Source organism: Pinus tabuliformis, chromosome 3_2 (genome assembly GCF_031772625.1).
Source record: "Pinus tabuliformis cultivar Carrire ecotype Pingquan chromosome 3_2, CPIR1, whole genome shotgun sequence".
Lineage (NCBI taxonomy): Eukaryota > Viridiplantae > Streptophyta > Pinopsida > Pinales > Pinaceae > Pinus > Pinus tabuliformis.
The window spans coordinates 620,606,880-620,613,027 of NC_142302.1; the positions used below are offsets into that span (position 1 = coordinate 620,606,880).

The following is a 6,148-nucleotide window of genomic DNA, read 5'->3' on the forward strand; positions in this document are numbered from 1 at the left end:
GTTCAAACCCACGAAGCTTCCCTATTTTTGCATCTCCTCAACAACAAACTTCAAATAGTAGATATGTTGGTTATGTTTCAACTGTCATCTCATGGCTCATTGGTGGAGTGCCCACCTTGTAACACGAAGGTCATGTGTTTTTGAACCCCATTAGTGATGGTCAGTTGAACCAATTTTCAAATAGGATATTTCTTCATGGCGCCTTTTGATTGGGCCATGTGGCATCCTTCCAGTCATCCATGTCATGGGATCAAATAGGAGAACTCTACATGGCGCCTTTTGATTGGGCCATGTGGCATCCTTCCATTGGTCCATGTCATGGGATCAAATAGGAGAATTCTACATGACACCTTTTGATTCGGCCATGTGGCATCCTTCCATTGGTCCACGTCATGGGACATGTCAATCTTCCACATTCATGCCACACATGTAAGTATGCCAAATAAGTAACACATGTCATTGCCATGTTATGCCATGTGTCGACGCCTTTTGATTGGGCCATGTGGCATCCTTCCATTGGTCCATGCCATGGCACATGTCAATCTGGACATTCATGTCACACATGTAAGTATGCCAACTAAGTGACACATGCCATTTCCATGCTAGGCCATGTGTCGGCTCCAAGATGTAGGCTTGTTAACTTTTGGATGTGCCACATCCTCCTATGCCAACTAAGTGACACATGTCATTTCCATGCTATGTAAACTAAATGACACATGCCATTTCCATGCTATTCCATGTGTCAACTCCAAGATGTAGGCTTGTTAACTCTAGGATATGCCATGTCACCCTTTGAATTTGTCTTTTTCCCCATTGTTCAAAATATTCAAATTTCCATATCTTCTTCATACATATTGCAATCAAAACGATTCAAGTTGCATTGGAATCATCTTGTCACGCTCTTCGACGTTGAACTATTTCCATCAACTTTTGGAAATTTTGAATTTTAGTTTTTTTTTTAGATTCTCCTAGATCGATTGGTGTTTGCGCTCACGCCACTACACCAAATTTAAAATATAAAAAATTCCTCCCCATCGAATTAAAACGAAAGGATGTCTATATAAACTATTGTTGGGTGTGGAGCCTGATTATCTTCTTGATTCAAAGGTCTTGTTTTAGCCATGTTTGGATCTTAATGCCTATCGAGGAGGTGGGGGATATTGCAGTTGTCTATTATTTTGTGAGAGAGAAAAGAAGAGACCATGTGAGAGCAAAGAAGAAGTTACAACATGTGCATTGTAAGTTGTATCCCTTTATTTTACTGGATAATATAAAGGGAAATACTAGTTGTTTCTCTTATTTTATGCTTTTCCGTGTTTCCAAGATTTTGTTTCATTACTTTGTTATTTAATTTTTAACAGACTATTTTGTTTTTCATGGAAAATGGAATGGTTGAGATTTGTTGCATGCCTTCCAATGGCCATACAAAAATCAGGCCATTTCTTTTGTATATACATGAGTTTCCTTAAACAACATGAAAAACATCATCGATAGCCCTGTCAACAATCCTGGAATGTGTAATGAAATTTGTAGAAAGTTTTCATGATAGACAGTTATGGACCGTGGAGTCACACTCTTATTCCATATCAACATCACCATGAAAGTTGCTCCATCAAGATACCACAATTCTCCTTTGATTCTCTACTCTATTTTGTCGTCGATTTCTTCAGCGTCTATTGTAGGTGGATGATTAGATGTTTGCATATTTTATGTTACACGATATTAAATTGGTTGGTAACCATGAGTTTTCAGTTAAAATAAGAAACAAAATTAGGATAAAGAAGCATGAATTACCATGACCCATCCCCACGTGTCAGCGAAGGACGAAATGTGAGCAGTATAAGGCACCATGTCCATTTAACCATATGTTTCATTTGATTGATCAATTTCTGTGAAGTATGGTAATAAAAAAACAATGCAGAGGGGAATTGCCAAGAAGCTTACACTTGGAAACCTGTCTCAACATGTTGTAAATGGATGAGAATATCTCTTTGTGCGTTAAGATGCTCGCAAGTCTAGCCTGTCATAATCCACACAAAGGGATATAATTTTTTGAATAAAGAAATTAGCTAATTGGAGAAGCCACAGACAATGCTAACATAATAAGCGAAGTGTAGGAAAGGGATATAAATTTTTGAATAAAGAAATTAGCTAACTGGAGAAGCCATAGGCAATGCTAACAGAATAAGCGAAGTATAGGAAAGGGATATAAATTTTTGAATAAAGAAATTAGCTAATTGGAGAAGCCAGAGACAATGCTAACGGAATAAGCGAAGTATAGGAAAGAAATGTGTGCAAGTACTCTTTTCCTGCCAAATTTGGATGGATTTTGTTCTCAAGAAAACATTATGCCTAAGCTTATAAATATTTAAAATGAAAAGTTTTCCTTGCGAAATTTGGAAGGAACTTCCGCGTATTTTATTCTAAATTTACAAGAAAAAGTGGAAATCAAGAATTTTTTCTGTAATAGCTATGTTCAAATCTAACAAAATTTTCCTTCTATGATTCTACGACCCTGACTGATTTCTAGAAGCAACTTTAGTATTCTAGTTGTACCAATTTTCCGTTTTTGTTAATGCAAGCATCAATAAATAAGTAAAGAGATAAATCACTCCTCTAAAAACTTGATATTTTTAAGAACTTTATAGTAAATGAATAAGCCTCAACCTAAACTTGTCTGCAATTAGTTGGTGAGACGTAATCAGAAATTTGCCAAACCACTTCAGGCTTTACTATTAATATAGTGCCTAGAACTCTAATTCTTTTAGAAGCATGTCATTATTATTATTAATTTATTCTTTATCTTTTTACCTTATTGGCTATGTGACACAACAAAATAAGGTTGTAAAGAAATAGCTTCTATTATAATTTGAGTAATTCTAACATGAGGTTATACGTGAGAGACAAAAACTCCTTTGTGTCTTAGATTTGGCTTTAAGATGAGGTCATAGAAAGATTATGTATACAATTGATAACACAACTCCTACTGGTTCTGTAAGGTCTCCTACTATCACGTCAAAGTGTTCATCTCTATTCTCAAGCTACACACTAAGTTGAACAATTTCGATTAAAACTTTAAATCTAGTAGCAACCTAGGAAACATCATTTGAGAAATGAATCACTGCAACATTGTCACCTGATGTCATTTATAACGAACTCAAGGAAGGAATTGCAAAACACTTCTCAGTTGATGACAAGGTATTTATGGGAGAAATTAACAACTTCCTATAAGAAGATTTTTATTTAGGTCTAGAAAAATTCAAAAGAATTACAGTGAAATCAGAAAAGCATAGATATGATAGAATAATATGAGAAGAAAGTTAAGAAAACTATTAGTATTATTATCCTAGGCAAGTCTGCAAGTCCAAAGTCCAACTGTCGTAGACAAATGTCGTACCAGCCGCCTTCGGTCAGTGCATTGGCCGCCTTAGATTCGACCTCAAATCCACAATCATGTAGAGGTGACATTCCTTGTCACAGTTAGTAGAGTTATCGGTGAGACTCGAACATTTTAGAGTTAGTAGAGTAGAGTGAGTCAGTATTTTATCTGTGAGACTCAAACATATGACAATAAAGCTAAAATAAGATATCATTTTTATTTTTTTTTTCTAATAAAGTGTTTACAAATTATTATTTTTAATTATAATAAAAAATATGCTATTTATTTCTAATATTTAACATTATATTTTGCATAAGTCAAAGCTAAATTAATAACAATCAAACTGTAAATAGATTGCTAGAGTCATGCCTAGGCACGGAGTAATAATAAGAGAGAAAAATGTAATTCATTCAATTCTTAATATAAAATTAATATGTGATATTTAAAAATGTTCACAATAATAATAAAATTTCAATGTGGATCATCAATAAAATATTTTAATTTTAATTTTTACATATACTTAAAAATATATTAATAACAAACCCCGATTGGGGTGCAAGCTGGTGGTTGGGTAGTCGAACAAAGGATTAATGCACTGTAACCCCGAGTACAGTACCACCTCTCCCCATGATGGGTGCGGTTGTCCTTTAGATGATGGCATGTAGAGAAGATGGGAAAGGTGGCAGCAGGAGTTATGATAGTGTTGGCCTTAACAACAACGAAGGGAGAAAGTTGGGTGTTGTTTTTCGGATCGCTTGTGGAGAGGGAGATTGGTGCAACAGACGGGTTCTGCAACGCCATCCACAGCACCAAGCATATTGATTGTCTGCAAGAGTTGATGGGGTTGGGACAACGAAACCATGGCTCGTCCTGCAAAAACCCTTGGTCGTGGAAGGTGGGCCTAGGTGACCAGAAGGGACACAGACCCGAGCACATTTGAGGTCCGCAGAAGTAGGAAATCCATGGAAAGACTAATTAGTGAGGCGGCAGAGGCGTACTGTGAAGGCACAAATGAGGGAATTCACAAAATTCTAGAGGAATGGTAAGAAGAAGTTAAAGAGGAAAGCAAGACAGGCACAAAAATGGAGGATTGGAGAACCCTTGTCCCGGACCCTAACAACACAAGGGGCAGAATCACTCAATTCAAGAAGAGCCTTTACCTGTATGGGTTAATGAAAATCCTGTTGGGTAAGGCTATGGAGCAGATTTCGGTGGGCATGGCTATCATTGTCCAAGGCATGGCGAATTATAAATAGGAATTCCAGAAGGTGCAGTTTCGACTTGGCAGAATTGAGAGGCACATCCTTTGTATCTTGGAACAGACCGAGCTACCGGGAACAAATGCCAAAGACCCAGCACTAGTGGAATCAGCTTCTGCTGAACAACATGACTAGAAAATCTCTCTTGTTAGTTTTGTTTATATATGTGGATAGATTTTACATTTCCTTATGCAAATATATGTGTAGGTAGATATCTAGAGTATGAACATGAATCTGAGACTTATATAGCTTGGATAGAAAGACTGAAACTCTTTTGTTACTGGATGGCATACAATGCGGATAGGTGGCCAACAAACTTGGTTTCCCACTAAGCAAGTTGAGGCCACCTAGCCAATCTATGTGGTGTAAATTTGCTTTATAAACTAATGAAAAGAGGATCTACCAAGCTTAACAATATATATATATATATATATATATATATAGATATAAAACAAAAAAACAATTTTAATGTGGACAATGTAGTCCACATATAAAACGTCTCATGTAAAATATTTTAATGTCATATATATATAGAATTGTTTTAAATTTTTTTGTACATATCATATGAAGAAATTGAAAAAAAAAAATGTGGTTGTGTTGTCCATATTAAAACTAAGTATATACTAAGTAATAGCAACAATGCATGCATTTAATTAAAACTATATATATATATATATATATAAAATATGTTTTTTAAGTGAATATTTTATTTTTATTTTAAAATGGACACATATTAATTCTAGGTTAATACAAAGCCAATTACATATCTCCTTCATACTAGGTTGTAAAATGTTGTTGTAAAATGCACAACAAATCTAGTAAGCACAATGAAAATAAAAATATTGATAAAATGAAATAGATATAGCATTCACACCTAAAGAATAAGAATATGAATTTAATATAATGAGTATAAATAACTCTATTTACTTAAAATTATGAATACAAATAATATATTTTAATATAAATATTATATTGTAATATATTTTTTTTTTTTTTTTTTTTCTTTTTTTTTTTCAGAGGGAAAATCAACATATGGCCAAGGCCAGCAGAGATTTACAACATATGGCCGAAGCCAACAGAATTTCAGAATATTTACGGCATAGCCGTTACAAATCGTAGGCCGAAGCCAGCAAATGACCAAATCGCGGGATCCACAACCAACCGCCGCAGGAATCGATCGCGGCTGGGGGAGCGAGCCATCCGCCCCAGCCGTTATGTCATGCACATCGCCTGCATATTGTAATATATTTATATTTTTAAAAAAATAAATTTATATATAACTATTTAAAAAAATAAATGTAAAACAAATTAATTTAATTTATAAATTATTATTTAAATTTATAAATTGTTTTAAAAAGTCATACAACTGTTTAAAATAAGTAAATAGAATTTTAGAGTAATTTAAGTTTAAATTTAATGTTATATACGATAAAACAATATTTATATAAATTTTATTTAGCAACTTTAAATTAAATGGAATCTATGGAAAATCCAAAATTTTCTAAAATGC

At 34.2% G+C, this 6,148-nt stretch overlaps 1 pseudogene; it reads right to left on the minus strand.

The window, feature by feature from the left end:
* Positions 1 to 1,374: 1,374 nt before the first annotated feature.
* Positions 1,375 to 4,241, minus strand: LOC149182136 (thermospermine synthase ACL5-like; annotated as a pseudogene).
* Between the last annotated feature and the right edge of the window lie 1,907 nt (positions 4,242 to 6,148).